At 37.8% G+C, this 17,844-nt stretch overlaps 1 protein-coding gene and 1 non-coding gene across 3 annotated transcripts in view; one reads left to right on the top strand and one right to left on the bottom strand.

Moving 5' to 3' along the window:
- LOC124153581 (homeobox protein GBX-2-like) overlaps positions 1-17,844 on the bottom strand; it is a 48,873-nt gene that overhangs the window by 9,457 nt on the left and 21,572 nt on the right. The gene's annotated exons all lie outside the window — the stretch shown is intronic.
- Positions 10,343-10,434, top strand: Trnay-gua. The gene is given in 2 exon segments: positions 10,343-10,379; positions 10,399-10,434. It is a non-coding gene; the product is annotated as a tRNA-Tyr (tRNA).

The following is a 17,844-nucleotide window of genomic DNA, read 5'->3' as shown; positions in this document are numbered from 1 at the left end:
GAATTCTATCTTCTTTTCAGCGTCATCATAAGGCTTCTTTCATATCGCACTAGGGCTCATTAAGCTGGTTGATCTAATAGATCCGCACCATTAAGAGTGAGATCTCGGGATTAAGGATCCCCCTTTAAAGTGGCTCTGTTCTAATTAAGACAGAATTTAATAAGAATGTGGACAAAATTCGTGGAACGAAAAATTATATCGTTCATATTTTTATTTTTTCTTGTAGATCTCATTTACAATATTTTTGAAGTTTGTCGGTCTTTATAGTTTCAGTATTAGCCATTAATGGCGTAAACATGTTTCAGTGAAAACTTCCAAATTGCAATCCCCTAATTACCGAAGGGATTTTCTTTTCCGCGATCTTCTCTCAGTTTCGTGGAAATTCCTATGGCACTGGAAAGCATCCCTGTGTCTTAAAGGGATTATTGAAATAATTTTATTTAACGTGATATCCTAGTGAGAAGCCTTCGGCTCGAAAATATGTCGAAGGCTTAAAAGAAAATATCCCCCGCGCTGTAATTTATTATTCTGGATTATTCTAATCTTTAAACGGGCGTTCTGCACGTTCGCCTGCTCGATGAACTGCATCGTGACACTAGAGAATTACAGCGGCAGTCCGTAATCCAAGCCCCGCTATAAATTCCTCCTTCCATGTGCCATTATTGTACAAACCCTAATTGTATATTATGAAATTATCGCCATTATCGGTCTAATTTTAGTTTTCAATCATTTTTTTTTTGCCAAGTAAACAGCTAAAACATATTTTTATGAGAGAGAGAGAGAAAGATATTTAGCGTTTGTTAAACATAGTTGCATGCGATATTTGCTAAGGGAGAGTGATTAAATTCAGTCCATTTTAATAATGCTCTCATATTTATTTGCGTATTACTGCGATAATCGTAAGGATCAATAAACTCTTGCCTCATGCATAAATATTTAAAACTACTTGGCACACAACGATAAACGGTAATAAACATTAAATGAAACAAATGAATAAGTTAATAGTGAATAAAGTAATTTGTGGTCATGACAGAATTATCAAGTCATTCGCTGGATTTGTTTTTACTAATAATGTTTATTTGGGTAATTTCAAGCAAGAGATTCAAATATGGGAAGCAAAGAGGTAGATTTTTAAAATGATACACCCAAATTGTGCGAAAAATCTACAGAAAAAAATGGATTCTCTTTGGATTTTACGCACAATTTGTGCATTGCGTGTGACTCCGTAAAGTTATCACCCTGGCCTGCTCCGGTTTACTTAAATTAGTATGACATAACCAATTATTATTTATAAAGTGTTTCCATCGCCGAAGATTATTTTTATCCCAATTTTGAAACTTACTCTGAACTAGCGTTTTGAGTTATAAAAGCAGTGCATTGTTTTCCTGTGTGATTTGTACAACTTGGGAGTAAAAATTCAATCTCACTTTTGAGGGTCACTTAATAGCATATTTTCTCTCTTTACCTAATGCTCAATGGATGGCAATTAAGTTAATTTTATCCGTCTATTATTCATTTAGGTTGTCCTCGCAGTGAATTTTAAGCGTCTAGGAACGGCCTCGCTCGATAAAAAAAATCTTGAGGCGATGATTAATGGTAGATGACTTTATGTTGTCGCCGGCAAAAAAAGTGAGCCTTTCGTAGACCATGGGATAACGTGGATGATTTCAGCTTCATTGACCTAGTTCCCTGATTATTTTTTTATGTAAGTTCTTTCAGCTGATCCTTATTCTTGCTATGAGGAGAGGGTGAGTTCCAGATGGCTCATTAGGAGGATATCTTCGTCTGCGATTCGATTTTGAAGGATGCTCCATCTCGAAGTCATTTGTCAATGGGGGATGTCGCAATTATGAACGACTAAAATTTCTGTTTCTTCTTTTTTTCCCTCTGATAACTGAAACGGATGTACTCGGTTTCGAAAGGAAATATTTTTTTTTAAAGTTCCGGTCGGACTGTGTTCCAGTAATTAATTTGCGGTTAGGGAAAGATACGAATTGAAATTCAAATTTTAATTACTCGGTTGGGCATAACTGTTGAATGTTGGGGCATTTTATGATCGGGAGTCATTTATGGGCGTTCTTTCCATGATTCATTTAGTGGGCTTCAGCTTTGTGGGTACGAAAGGAGGGATCAATCGATTGCCATTTCATTCGGAATAAATATTCTTTTCGGTTAATTTGTTTTTGTCTTTTTTTGAAAATTTCACGAACCCTTGTATTTATCGGACAATGTTTACGAGAAATTATGGAGCATGCAATTTTGCTGAGGTATACAGGTGATTGGTGTACCAGAAGAAATCAAATATGTGCTAATTGTAATTGTAGTTAGAGTTTGATATTGGTATTTATCAGTAATTGAATTTAAAATATGCGGAAAATGATGTCTATGGTTTACAAGCCGCAAGATTGTTTCAACCATCTAATAAATTACCAATTTCAGCAATTTTTGTCTTTTAAAGCAAAATTAGTTTTCTTTTTGCGGAAATGATGCTCTTTAATGATTTTATCCGAACATTTCTGACAAATGTGCCTCTAAACTCCTAAGTAATAACAGTAAAGTTAGTAGATAGCGATGGTAATAATGTTTGCATTCAGTTCGATTAATATATTTATCGATACGTTGATGACCAAGCCTCGTGATTAACCATGGTATTTCATATTTCTTCCCATCACCTGTGAAATCATTGTTATGGACATCTAATTGTCTTTCTTGTTAATTTTTCTCTATTGGTATAAGTGTTTTTTTTTCAAAGTGAAAAGTTCGTGGCATCAATTTTTTTCTTAGTTCGGCCAATTTCAGTCTTCCACTCTTTTTAGCGAATACATTAAGTATTCATGTTGCTTCTAAACTATTGTTTACTAATTGCCGCTTGGATATTTTTTAGGACTAGAAGGGTCCACGGCTTAGTGATATCAGCCTAAAAAAGGAAATATTACCCCAAATAATGCACAAGAAGGCAGAGAATGCTGCCACAACTTACTTTACGCCTATTTTTTGCTCATAAGGGAGCAAATTCGACTATATATTTCTGTGTATTATATCGTAAATAACGGAAGATAAAAGTATTTATCTTCGATCGTAATTTATAATTATACCCTGATTTATTCCGAAGGAGGGCGAGAAAAGACTACTGGCGTTTAAAATGTGGTTGCGGAGAAGAATGAAGAAGGTGAAGTGGACGGAAAGGAAGAGGAACGAAGAAGTGCTGGACCTGGCGGGTGAGGAGAGGCAACTTCTAGATGATGTACGGAGCAGATAGAAGGATGGATGGAGGAAGTATTTAGTGTAGAGGGGATGTTGAAAAGATTGTTAGAGGGTAGAATGTTGAGTAAATGATGGAGAGAAAGGAAGAGAATTGGATTTTTAGATACAATGAAAAGGAGTAAACCTTATTTTGAATTACGAGTCATTAACGAGTACCTTTGCGAAGTGCTGGACGTTAATTTATCTTTCGTTGAGAGAGAAGAAGGTGAAGACGAGGTACTTGGTGCAAAATTTGGCTAACTTGATAAGCAAGAGGGCGAAGTTAGTAACTGAGAGTGCTGCGGCAATAACTTCAAACAATGACCAGAATGCTGAAAAAATGGCAAGTCGAGGATAAGTTCGTTTTTTAAATGGTCATTTGTTCAAGTTTTATTGATCTCAAATTTTTAAGCGAAGACGGATATATTTTTTGTGCTTCGACCGGAATATGCTACGTTCTCGAAATAAATTTTATTTCACAATGGACCTTGATGGATTTTTATACGTATTTTTGTATTAGTCATTAACGAGTACCTTGCCATCGATATAAATTCTGGGTTATTTAAACTATTCGTACTGGAAATCCGAATAGGGTATGGGAAATCGAAAATGGAATATTGGTTGAACCATGGCCCGAATAAGAGCCAAAAAAAGAAAAAAAAACTTATGGTATCATAGCGCTCGAAATGAGCGCTTCACTTTAGATCAACTTATCATATTTAGTCTTTTTTGTGGCGTATTACTCGTTTAAATACACGCTTCAATGTCGAAATTTTTGGAATATGTAGGCACTTTTCAACATTTGCTTCTACCTCAAAAATAAAAAATGAATTTAAAAAAATATTGAGGTAAAATTTTCAAATTTGAGAATCAGACAAACATTGACGAGATTCCACTTAATATATAATTAAAATTCAAAGACAATAATAGCTCGAGTTTAATACGTGACTATAGAAGACCGGTTTAGCGGTAATTTTACAGCTTTAAATTCGTAAGTGAAGTACTGTGCACTGTTAATTCGAAGTTAGTGGACCAAACTTGGCTGCTTTTACGGGATACCTCTCTTTTTGGATCGAGAACCGCATGAGTGCATGCTGGAGAGTTAATAAAAATATGTTGTTTTGCATTTTTTTCGGCATAAAAACTAAAACCGACGATGCTTCATAATGCCCGCAGAGATGCATCCTTTCTAAGAATAAGCTCATATCTGAAAATGCCTCAGCGCCAACTGTAGGGTGGTGTCACATTCTGTATCGAAGTTCCCGCCGAGGTAGTGAACCCCCGGAAAGGATCCCCCTTCTTCCAGTCTTTCCTCTTTGTTAATCTCCTCCCCTCCACGAAGTGCAGGCGTATACATATATCCATCTCTTTTGAGCGTAAGTTTTGCCGCCTGATCGATGGCGACATCTCTGGAACAGCGGCAGGATAATCCTCATGAGACCTTTATTCATTCACGAATGATCCAGAGATGTGACAGGTGGAGTTTTCAAACTCATGTCAAACTTATTTTTTCATGCGTCAAAACACTTGTTCTAGTATCTCAAGTGCTCGCTTTTACTATTTTCAATGCGTACTCTTGTAAATATTTATCGTGAGGACCATTTCATGCAAATTCATACGTGCTCCTTTTAAAGTCGCGGGGTCACCTCTGGGATATTTTTCAAAAAGTAAATGTTTTCGACTTATACATATGCATGATTTGCAAATTGGCCACTTTTTATGTTCTACCTTAATTAATGTAAGGCCATTTAAGAAGACACCTAAAATGGCCATTCTAGTGATCGAGTGGTAACATTCAGTTATAGTATCTGGTAATTATTAAAAAAAAATGACTGGACTCTATCCTAGCTCAATCTCTAAATTAACACTCTCTATGGAGGCGGGAAATGCAGATAAATTCACCCAGTAAATATTATAAACTACTATTAATAACAATTGCTTATTAACCGTAGTAAATTCATACCTGAAAGCATTAAATCAAAGTTATAGTACACCTCTGATGTAATAGTCTAGCTAGCATTGTCAATAATGACTGCGTTCCAGCTTGGCTAACGCGAGTTGCAAGCAAACTTAAAAAAAATCGTAAAATATAAATGAAAAAAATATTGCTTACGCTGTTTACATGTCCTCATATGGACTGTTGCTGCTATATTTGAACAGCTTTCGGTAAATTTAATGATGGATTTTTTTACATGGAAATGTTTCCCTCGCTTTGGTCTTCATGTGTTATAATTTTATTTCCTTTACAGTTACTTGTACGATAACTTTTCATCGACGTCTGCACTCTTAGCTGGGTAAAATGGCGTATTCATTAACAATTGCTCTCTTGAACAGATTTCAAATTTCGAAGCCTTCACAGGAAAAACTAGTCACAGCTATTGTCGGTGATTTTTTTTCCTAACGAAAATTCATGCGGCCGTTTAACTTCCCAAAAAAAAAATGTTAAAAATTTCCTTCGGGCCGGATTTGAGATATGTTTCCTTCTACAGTCCACCGCTCTACCAACTGAGCTACCGAAGGCGATATTCCATTGATCAATATTAAACTGTGTGGAACGTATAAAGGGGCACAGTTTTAAAAAGTGCCAAATTTCGCTTTCACTTTCCGCCCCACCCACCTCAGTGGCAGCCGCAAGCCGGGAGACACGCTCCGGCCTCTCATACCGAAGGTGTTGTGAGGAGAATGGGAAAAGTAAAAATGCTTTAGTGGGCCAAACCAAGCATAGCCAACGGAATGGGCGAGTTGCGGTCGACGATGAATTCCATTATTTTCATTTGTCAAGGCCGCTCTACTCGGTGGCTAATCCTACGAATGATCATGCTGATTGATCATGCCATCATTAACGGGATCGTGCGATCAAAATAGAACATGTTCCACGTTTTATTGAATGATCATGCGCACTACGGTTCATTCGCGAATTTTTCCGTGATACACGGCGAATGATTTCATTCGCATGATCATTCAGTACGATCATTCGCCGTTTATAGCGGCCTTTAGACTTGAGCTGATATGATGCTAACATGTGGCAGCCATGTTTTATATCTCACCTCCCCTCCCCCCTTTGGACGAAATCACGTTGTCAAAAGAGCCAGTGGAGGGATATAAAAAAAATATGTTTTTTCGCTTAAGTTCACCGTAACTTGTCTGGAACCAGGATTGAATTATCTTGAGCGTAATTTAATGGGCCATTTGTAAACTAGCAAAGTGCTTCCAATTGTCTTTTAAATATTTTTGGAACAATTAGTTTTTTTCCATTTTACACTTTACAGTGTTAAATAAAAATATGTTGACTATCAGGATAAAATCAGAAAGCGTGGAAATGAGTGCATGTAGTATGCCGGTAGTGATGCCCTTATTACCTGTCGAGACATTCACAAAAAAATACCAGAAATATATACTTCGGGCCGGATTTAAATCAGCGACTTATGGATATCTGAATTATATCTCCTTCTACAGTCCACCGCTCTACCAACTGAGATACCGAAGGTGTTGTGAGAAGTGGGAACAGTGAGTAAACTGGACGAAAAGGTCTGACAGCGATCGCGCAGATTTCAATTATTTTCACTAGACGTGAGGTGTTTATGTGTCATAACAATGTTTGGGATGACCATTAATGACGTTTGTGCTCTTGGAAACGTCGATGAATGTCTTTTAAATTATTGTGGACTTCGTGAAATAGGGAGTTATCCACTTCTTTTCCTTGGAAGATGTCCAGTAACGTAGCGAGGTAGTTCCAATTTTATATTTAATTATTCATGACATTTTTTACCAAGAACATTTTTTATCAATCTCACGCTACCGAGTACTCATTCAAAATAAGAAAATATGTAAAGTAAGATCCGAACTGTAAGGGTAGGAAACATTATTACGAGTATGAAAATGAAGTATTTCAGGAATGAAGATCGTTATATTTGAACATTTTCACAAAGCAATTAAATGCTCCTTCGGGACGGATTTAAACAAGCGACTTGTGGTTATCTGAATACACTTCCTGCTACAGCCCACAGCTATACTGGCTGAGTTACTGAAGGCTATGCGGGTTTGGCGAACCTAAAGGTATGTATTGCTCAACGAGCATAGCAAGGGGGCTGCATATAGGAAGCCCAATTCCATCCCACAGGTGGTTGATTTCAGTTGACACTTCGGTCGCATTTTAATCGTCTTTCAAAAATGTCCACGGGGCAGTCATGAGTGCAATGTGATTAACTTTTTTTTCAATATTTTGCAGCATTATGTTTTTAATTGCGATGAATAGCATTAAAGAGTCATTAATTTAATAAATAATATGATCATGAATGTAATTTCGGTTAACATTCCTAATTATACCTTATTTACCCGTGAACCCCGTGAAACTCGGATGAATTTGTCCATCAGCGACGCGAGTGGCGACTTTTGTATACCATTGAAATGCGCGGCGGGCGACAACACATTCTGTGGAAGACTTGAGGATCCTGTTTTGTAAAATTCGTGATAGGCAACGAAACGATCGAGGGGCAGTAGCACTCGATTCCATTGTTTTCACTAAACCCGAGCTGATATGAGTGCATGGTGCCAATGCCACAGCAGTTTTTATGCCTGTCCACCCACTCGCCTTTGAAATTTCAAGTATTTCTGAACGATTAAAACCTATAGTGCTTAAATAAATTAAAATGGCATCATTGTAACGTACCTCAGTCATAAGTTCGTAAAAAATATATCAATCTCTGGATATTTTCAATCTTGTACGAAACGTGCGGCGGTCAATTTAGTAAGGCGGCATACTGTAAATAGATTTCTTTGATACCCATATTTCGCTGATTAGAATAAGCTCGCAGTAGTTATTCCTGTACATATTTCAGCTACCGAGAATATACTGAAGTGAATTGCATGAGAATAGCTACCGACTGGCCATCAGGGATTGCCAAGTTTTAATTTTCACGCAGATTTGAATTACACTGGTCGGTCAACATTTGCTTGCTGAAAGCCTTCAATTTACCGTTTTCTGGTAACATCGCCCTGATTTTTAAAATATTAAACGTCGTGTATAAAGTCAAAATAACGTCATTTAAGATGGAAGACCTCAAATATATTCTTCTCAGTAAATTTGTGTTATGGAGGAGGTAGAGAACCCCACTGTTTCTGGTAAAAGCTACATGACTATTCATATATCAATACTTGCATAATCGCTACATTTGAATCGCCGATACCAAAGTTTGTAGCGATCAATTTGATCTTAATATATTATTTTATATATGTAATTGGTGATTATGACTTCTCTATATTGCCCGAAATTCCCTGCATTGGGTTACTAATTTTCCATTAATGAGGAGAGCTCCTTAAGGATTAAAAGATTACAGTGCCGGTTTTCAGAGAAAATGTTATTAAACTTATGGATCGTGTGAATATATTTTGGCAGTTGAACCGCAGAATGGTATTGTGCTAAGGATGCATAGAAAAATGGTAAAAAAAACTAGAATTTGTTGAAGGTAAGTTAGTTCGCTACAAAGTAATTGAAACCGGAATTAAAAAAAAAAACTCACCAAAATTTTCCTGTTGAACCTGATTCGGAATTTGCTCATTCTTTTGATTACCATTGGTTTTGATATTTTCAATATTTGATTCATGAAGTGATAGAGTACAAAAAAGCCACAACGTCTACTCAGACGTACACCACTTTGTTCAGCGAAAAAGAATCGCGAGAGTAATTGTTGGGCAAATAAATATTTTTTTGCAGAATTGGCCATGTGCAAAAATGTTGTTCCGTTTTTGATGTGAGAACATGTCTCCTCGAACGGAATTCCGTCATCGGAATCTGCTACCATTTCCGGCGTATTTTGCTTGCAACTAACATGCAAAATTTCAGGAAAGTAAACTAACAAAATTTTATGATATTGAACCAATCACTCAGTTGAGAACCCTGGAATCGTCTCCACAGAAAAATACCAATCTTGTCACCAATAAGTGAAAAGGCTCAGTAAATTGATTTTCGTACAATGCATTCAGTATTGCCATTGAATATAAGGGCTGGTCTCGAAGCTTTTGCGAATACATTTTGGCGGCGTAGGGTGTTTTTTGAGGCTGGACAAAACGCCTAATTTATAGCGATGATTTTAATTAGTTCTATGCGATCACAACTGGGCAACTCTGGCTTGGGCGCTGCCGGAAAAGTATTATGTCACAATTATTTCCGATGGGTGGTGTTGACTGAATAGGGTGGTTTTCTATTTTGTTTTAAATAGCCTAAATCGAGAGATTATTACTCCTGGAGTGCGTATTTCACGCTCTTAGATTTTTAAATGACGATATCTATTTTTCGCGATTTAATGAAAAGTGAAAAATTTCAAGCGCGGGTAAACGCGACGGCTAAGTACGAATGCTGGGAAAAGCCCGTGTGACGTCTGGCTGATGCTGTGTGAGGCCACCTGGGTGCGTGGCTAACAACGTCGCTACGGCCGCTACGATGCAGGTTGCTTGCTGCCGAGCATGGATGTAGCGTAGAGTACCCTACTAGCAGGTAGCGCATGGCTTAAACAAGGATTATTAATATGTACCCTATCAAACGAAGGAAACTTTCCAACCACAGGGACCTTTAATAGGTGATTATTAAGAAATGTTTCCCTGAGCTCTGTGCCACATGGATGCATTGGTAATCTCAGACGATGTAAAACTCTCGCATGGAATCTAGGTCCCCATGACTTCACGCGGAGTGGCATCGCATGGGCGCCAATCTGACCTTTTTCAAATGAGGATAAAATTGACCATTCCCATTCGTCTAAACTGGGATTTATAAAACCAAATAATTTTTATATAATGAATACAATAATGGTGGGTAACGAATCGCAATCAATGCCTTTAGTTTTCTTTGAAAAATTAAACTACCCTATTCACTAAATTTAGGCGGCGGAGGGGGTGGGAGTTTGAACCCTTTCACTCCGTACGCACGGCCGTTCATTGCACGCAAATTGTTCTCCTATACTGCTTGCTGTAGGAAGTGAAGCGGAGCGACCACGTACGCCAATGACGCCTGTTTAAGAGCACGCGCATCGGAAGTGCTTACGCAAACAGCTCCTCTCCAGTCAGCGGAGAATTATGACTCGTTGATTTCCTAACGTTAATATCTCCTTCGGTAGCTCAGTTGGTAGAGCGGTGGACTGTAGAAGGAAGTTGAACTCAGAAATCCATAGGTCGCTGGTTCAAATCCGGCCCGAAGGAAAATTTTATGTAATTTTTTATCATTAACTCAAACGCCGCTCTACGTTATCTTGATGAAAGTAGGCTATTTTTGGCGTGTTCATCGAGATATTACACCCTATGTTCTAAGCCCTGCCCTGGCGATAAATGCAGGTTAGAATAAAGTTATCTTTGATCTATTCTGTCATTAAGTCTTTGGTGTTATATAAAAGTAAAATTTTACGAGTAAATGTTTTTGATCACTAACTCTCGCTAAACAAGAGTTGTAAGAGAATTCACCTTAAGAAAACTGTAAATTCATTCATCTACTACATCTACAAACTTAGAATTGCTAAGTATTGAATTCTTTAATCTAAGGCTAAATAAAAGATAGATACACGTGGTGGCATGTATATTGACTCGCATACTCGCGTGTGATATTACTCTATTGCCTCCTTGACTTTTCGATATCCCAATAATTTAAATTTATTACAATGGAAGTTCATAATTTTTTAACCGGCGTCCCCTGGTCCTCACGGTATCAACTGCTGAGACTGATAATATTTGGCCCGAATATAGTAATTTAATATAATAAAAGTTGGTTTTTATTTCTTAAGAGAATCTGTAAGGATTGAAGACTAATATTTCGTGATCGGATTTGAGATTTTAGTTTTATTTTCCACAACTAAAATCGTGTGGCTATTTTACCATGATTTTTTTTGGATTAATTGCCAACGTAACCATGAAGCTAATGCGTTGCTCATTGCTGTTAAAAGTTGAGTAGTAGTTGGCTCATCATCGTTAGAAAAGAATCAATATATTCTGTTTTCTACGACAAAAATGCCCATTTCGTATTGTACAATGAAATTTTTTAAGCAAAAAAAGTGAAAAAAATCTTTGACAGCAGTAAGGTTTTTTTAACGACTAGAAAAGAAGGGGCGCTATTCTTTCTTCACTTGTTTTTGCGACTCCCGCAGTCGCATCGCAAACTCCCTCCTCACGCTGTTTTCCCGGCAACCGACCCCCTCCCTCCACCATGGAGACGATCTCTTTTGAGTCCTCTTCTCACCGCAACAATCCCCCCGAGGTCGCCCGCGTCTTTGTCACTCGTGCGCTGCGCTCTTCTCATTTTTTCTTCTTCTTCGTCCTCTACCCATCTTATTTTTTTATAATCCACTTCGACTCGAACGGTTTCCCCATCTGTCTTCGAAGGGACGGTTCTCCTTTTGAAAAAATTGTAAAATAAAAAAAGAAGACATCAGCTGCTCCTCTTACTTCTTGTTCCTTTTCCGAGACTTGACGTCTCAATGCCTTTGTGATCCTCAGAGAGTAGCTAAGGGCAGGTAGAAATCCTTTGACGGCGTTCGACATGTCTTCCTCCTCCTTCCTCTTTATCTCCGCTTCTGTAATCTTCTCGTCCCACGTCTCATTTACGCTCGAACGGTTGAGGAAAACTTTTACCCCTTAAGTGTTGACGCGGGGTCGAAAATGTCTCATTAGCGTGTACATTCATAGTTTCTTTCAAAAGATACATTGAAAATAGAAAACCTAAGAGAGATCTAGTCGGTTGTTTTTTTTTGCTTTTTTCATGAAAACAAGGATCGAATTTTTGAAAGGCGACAGTGCGATGATGAATTTCGATATCAACCCCTGGTATCAACTAGTTTAATCTATATTTGGGATGGTTGGTGTTTAGTTTTGTGTTTCCTATTGTCGTCGATTAATTGATAATCTTTGACTATAGAGATCCATTTTAGTTGCCAATCGATCGCTTTTATATTTACGTATAAATATCATGGGTTCCGTAAATGGTGACAAATATCCAGCTAATATAATTAAAAGTAAGTGACGACAGGAGACAATCATCTACGCTAACCTATTATAGATTCTATATCTGAATTCGTAACACCATCTTTGACACCAGAGACTTTGGAAAAAATTTTACTATCTCATGTCAATGACGAAAAACGCAACTTCAGCCGTAAAACTTCAATATCGACTCTTTGCACGGACAGTAATTCCAGCTAGGTACTAGAATTAGAAGGCATAAATACCAACCTCAGTTTCTCATGTGCCCTCGTAAAGCGAGGAAAATATCCATTCCTTCGATCTATTAGTCTGAGAAGAAACGTCTTTGTAATTCCATGTTTAACTTTTCATTTTTCTTAAAACATCTTCCCTTAACACTTTTGCTTATATTTATTGGAGAAAAATATCTGAAAGTAAATTTTGGCAAAATTTTCCCAAATTGCACTGTAGTATCATCTAGTATATCAAGCAGTATTATCAAGATTATCAGTCTTGAAACATGTCGACTCTGTTAAAATAAAGTTTTTATGTGGAAGTACTATTCTTAATCTTAATTTATAATGCTAAAATACTTGTATAGTTTCTTATTCACCACATTTCAATATTTTACGAGAGTGAAGAAGTCGAAAAACGGCTGTAATAAGTATTTTTTTTCATAGTTCGAGTTTTCACCTTCGCTTGCTTGTCCCATTACTGCCACATTTTTTTCAGTTCACTCCGCATAAGTGCACTAGCGTAATTGGCCAGGATCCTTTTCTTTCCCAGTGTAACTTGCTAACGTGAGAAAGAGCAGGAAGAAGCCCCGTGTCGGTGTCTTCTTGAAGATATTTTCACAGCCGGCCGACATCCGTCGCTAGGATACAGATTAAGTCCAGCTCTTCACCACCCCCTCCCCCTTCCTACTCATCCTTAATATACAAGCTCGTCGCCACCTCCGCGTCGCCTATCCGCCCTCATTTGTCATTTTTCCACATTCCCTTCACACCCCCTCCTCCTACCGTTTTACTCTCGTGTTTCCTAAGCATTTCCTCTTTGCCGGTCTACCGGTACGTTAATCAAAAAGAAAACTGGTGTGCCAAATCGTAGGTCACTCACTTAAGAGGAAATTTGATTTGAAAAAATATTGACGACCAATTTGAAATGGAGAAAGCTCTATAGTTGTTTACAGTTCTGATATGTGATTATTATACGGTGGAACAACTTTCATCACCGTCGATAGCCCAGCTTACCGGATGTTAAGGCGAATGCTGTTAAGCTAGACTGTATTATTTGAATAGGCCTAATTTAATCATTAGGTGTTCTCGTCGAAAGATGAAGGTATCATATTAAACAGTCAGGTTTTCCATTCACGTCGACATCTCGACAAGCAATCTGTCCGTGCGTCGCTTCGTTAGCAAAAGCCTTGGTGGAGAAGGGCGGGAGCCAAGTCGAAACGACAGCAAGGCTTCTCGTACTTTAGAATTACTCTTTTTCTCTAAACATGGGCAAATTAAAAATAATTAATTGTTAGATAAAATTAATTGAGCTATTTTAATTCTTAAATATTCTGACTTCTTGCTCTAGTTGCATCATATATAATTTATTCCGCAGAGGAAATGTGAGATCGTCGGTGTATGAATTTCGGAATTTCTGAATTTCAAATATTTTACAGCCGGAAAACTGTGGCTATATGATTTATATATTCCAACACTATGCTACTCACTTACGAATTTAGAAATAGACCCAAAATGAAAGTTTTCCTTCATCGTTCATTAGTTGGGGAAATAGATACTGTATTTGACGAAGGCAATATTTAAAACAGCTTCGTAAGCCGCTTCAAACGTGTGCGAGAGGCGATGGACTATAAAGCTAAGGTATGAAGATTAATAAGAGTGTTCTGGGGGTTTTGAACGAAGCTCAGTTTTATACTGGTTTGATATAACTCAGGCAAATAGCGGTTTATTAAAATGTCTTCTAGAAATAAAACACCTTGAAGCACCTTGGTATTCAATTCAGAAAACTATAAGTAATTATAATCATGGTGGAATAATTCAAGTAGTCTCAACCTCTTAGAATAATTTTCGAATATTTATGTTTGACTCTATGTTCTCTTTTATGCTATCGCTCGATCTATCCGAGAAATATTTTTAAACATCGGAACATATTTCAATTGGCAGGCGAATTTATATTTTCAAAGGATTGATTATAAACTCAGCTAGCTAATTCGCAGAAAGTGAGTCAAACGAGTCACTTTCTGTAAAATAGTTCTTAAATAGATTGGCTCTATTTCTTCAAATTAGTGGTATGTATTACACAAATATTGCCTATCCATATTTCATCTTCTTATGGAGGATTTAGTAATTTTTTCAATATGACGCTCCCAAGTAACTTTTTAAACCACAATCATTATTTGTGGACCACAAAGAACGCATAGAGAATAAATCATCGCTCGATTCGAGACTCATTCTTTCTCATGGTATTGCGAAAAAAATCATCAACACCGTCTGCTTACGAATTTTCCTCATCTCGAACTTTTCCCCCGATGAAGACGTGCGTAGAACAATCTTCAGAAGAAATAAATGTGCGAAGGTGTGTGAAGGTTGCGCATGCAACATTTGTGGCTGACTGAGATTCCAGCCGCTTTATTTTTTTTCTCCACAAAAAATATTTCATGTGGATTTGTCTTTTGAATGCAATGGTAGTGCATGGGGATGCACTTACTTCATGGAGGAATTAAAAAAGAAAAAGAATAAACCGAGCTTGCGGCACTGTATATCCCCGCACGTTTCAATTCGCCACAGTACGTACGTACATATGCACTCTTCACGTGGAGAGAACGAAGGGAATGGAGAAAGAGAGAGAGAGGGATCGCAGTGTATAACGTTAAATTCCCGATCACGTACGCCTATGCGCAAGGGCTTCCATCTAAATGTAAATTTCCTCGCGCGCTCCTTCCAAGTGGCGCGCGGGTGCATCATCCATTTCTTTCGCCGAGGTGCTCGCGGACGCAGCACTCGCTCGAACGCGCCGTGTCGCACTATCTGGGGAAGAGAACCCTCTCATAATGTCGTTTTTATATTTCTTTTGTTTTTTTCCGGTGCTGCCAGTGTGCACGTTTTGAAGGATCGCCCGAATTAGGGAGAAATAACATTTGATGCGACGAAATTCCTCTAAAAGAATTTTAATTTTTTCAAAAATGTTCCTGATCGTTTGATATATTTGTTGAACAATACGACTTAAGATACAGAAAAAACATTTTGATGTATTGACAGAGAAAAAAGGATGAAATGGATATGTTTAAGAGTGCAAGACAATATCAAGAAATAAATAACTTGTGTATAGCAGACCGAAGCGTGTGCAGGTAATATCTGTACAGTGAATTATTTCGCAGCATACTATTTGGGACCACAGCCCTCGCATAACGTCCTTTATATATTTATTATAAATTTTTTCTACCTTTTCTGGTGCAGCCAGTTTACACGTCTTGAAGGATCTTATGTTAGTAAAATAAGACATTGCAATATTTCCACTCAGTTTTGTTATGACACTCCGTGTTTCGTCGTTACAAACAGCATTATCTAGTGTTATGTTGTTTGTAACGAGAAACGCGTAGTGTCATAATAAAACTCAGTGGAAATATTGCAATGTCTAATTTTACTAATATTAAGAACTTCCACCATATCGTGCCCAACATCATACAAGATCTTGAAGGATCGCCTGAGTTATGGAGGAATGAAATTTGGAGAATTATACGAAGAATGGAGAAGGTGAATTGGGTAGAGAGGAGGGGAAACGGCAAAGTACTGGACATGGTGGGTGTGCTAGTGCCAAATGAGGTTAGTAAGATGGTTCTCTAAATCACAATATCTGATTTTAAGAAGTTAAAGACTGAGAATGGAAGGGAGTGAGGCCCTCCTACTTTTTTGCTTAGTAGTCGTTCGAGATCAGCGTGTGTGGAAGGGAGTGTGGAGGTATCGGGACGAACGAGAAGATTTATGACATGGTGGTGGGAATGAGAAGATTTGCTCGATATGGTGGCGGGAAAGTAATAGAGGGGAAAGGGGGAAGTTGAGGGTGTGGATGAGCGAAGTGCCCGGAAGCGTGGGAATACTGAAAACTGTAATATAGGGGTCTATTTTAACACCCACGAGGAAGAAATACGAAGGCATACGTGAATGGGGTAGAAAAAGTATGGGCTAGCCGAAGTAGTACTAAAGAATTCCTCTCTGTTGATATGATTTACAATGAATCTGTAGCGTTTATTTTTATCAAGAAGGTTGTGAATATCTAGAGGCGCTGTATGCAAGTTTTAAGCGTGGTCAGAATTCCGCCATCTTGGTTTGACAATTTTCGGACTTAGTCTCAGTGTGCGTATATAATCAAGTATTCTATTCATTATATCACCTCTGATTTATAAAATGAAGATGAAACAATTACTTCTTGATTGTCGTTGGAGTTTTACGATCGTGCGTCATACTGCTGTGCATATTAAACTGTCATTATAGTCATATCGTGGAGATAATATATCGTCGTGAACATAGAATATAAACTCTCTGGTCGTGAACATACTTTCGTACTATTATTGCGACCGGTCCGCTATCGTAATATTTCCATTGGCTGTAATCTTATTAATTACCAGTAGAAGTGCAGGGGAATGGATATTTTACACTTGTAAAATGTTATTTTCGGCTAAGCTAGTTGCAAGGCGGAACCGTGGTGACTGACAATAATTTTTCCTTGGGAAAAGATATTCGAGGCATATTTTCACGAAGCCTTCCCGTAATGATAGAAAAAAAGATTTTCTGTGTTCCCTTGCGATAGTTTATTTTAACGTAACAACGATCATGACCGAATATTTCACCAAATATTTAGCATTGACTCTTATGGGATTATCAATGTTTTGGTCTAACAATAAGTATGCATGGCTATCCTACCCAAGCACCCCCATTCCTGCCACACTGCGCTCAACGCTTGGAACTAGTGGAGCCCCCTCCGGTATATTTACAACTTCCTTGATTTTTATGCTCCAGTTTTTGTCATTATAAAAGGTTACATGCAGGTATCCTTGATATCAAGTGGTTTTGTACGATTAGTGCTTGACTAGGGGGCAAATACTTCCACGCCAAGCACGGAAACGTCACATGTAGGTAGTCATTCGCGCAGTCCTGTTGCATGCACGAAAAAACAAGAATAAGGACCTGAATTCGTAAATGTTTGCGTTAAAATTTGTCACTTCATACGATGCAAATTATCATCTCTGCAAGTAATTTAGGATATTCAAAGAATGCCTTACACTAAACGGCCTTTTTGCTTGCTGGTGTGCAGACCAAATCCTATCTCCCCCCTCAAAGAGATTGAAAATAAATATATTTAAAATTTATTTAATGAACATTATAAGGTTAAAAATTTTTCTTCGGACCGGATTTGAACCAGATATCTGATGCGAGTTCCGTCTGCAGACCACCGCTCTACCAATTGATCTACCGAAAGCGATGATAATGTGGTACAATCAACGAGTCATTGGCTATCGCTTATCGGTTGATTCCCATACTCATATTTCAAGTAAGAATTGAACTTATCTGTCACATTATCTTTAACTTCCTTATCCACACACAATCATCATTAATTTAGAATTTTTACTTGACTCATAATGACATTATTGAA

This window comes from Ischnura elegans, chromosome 1 (assembly GCF_921293095.1).
Source record: "Ischnura elegans chromosome 1, ioIscEleg1.1, whole genome shotgun sequence".
Classification (NCBI taxonomy): domain Eukaryota; kingdom Metazoa; phylum Arthropoda; class Insecta; order Odonata; family Coenagrionidae; genus Ischnura; species Ischnura elegans.
The sequence above is the reverse complement of the archived record's forward strand: the minus strand, read 5'-3'. Positions and strand labels throughout refer to the sequence as shown.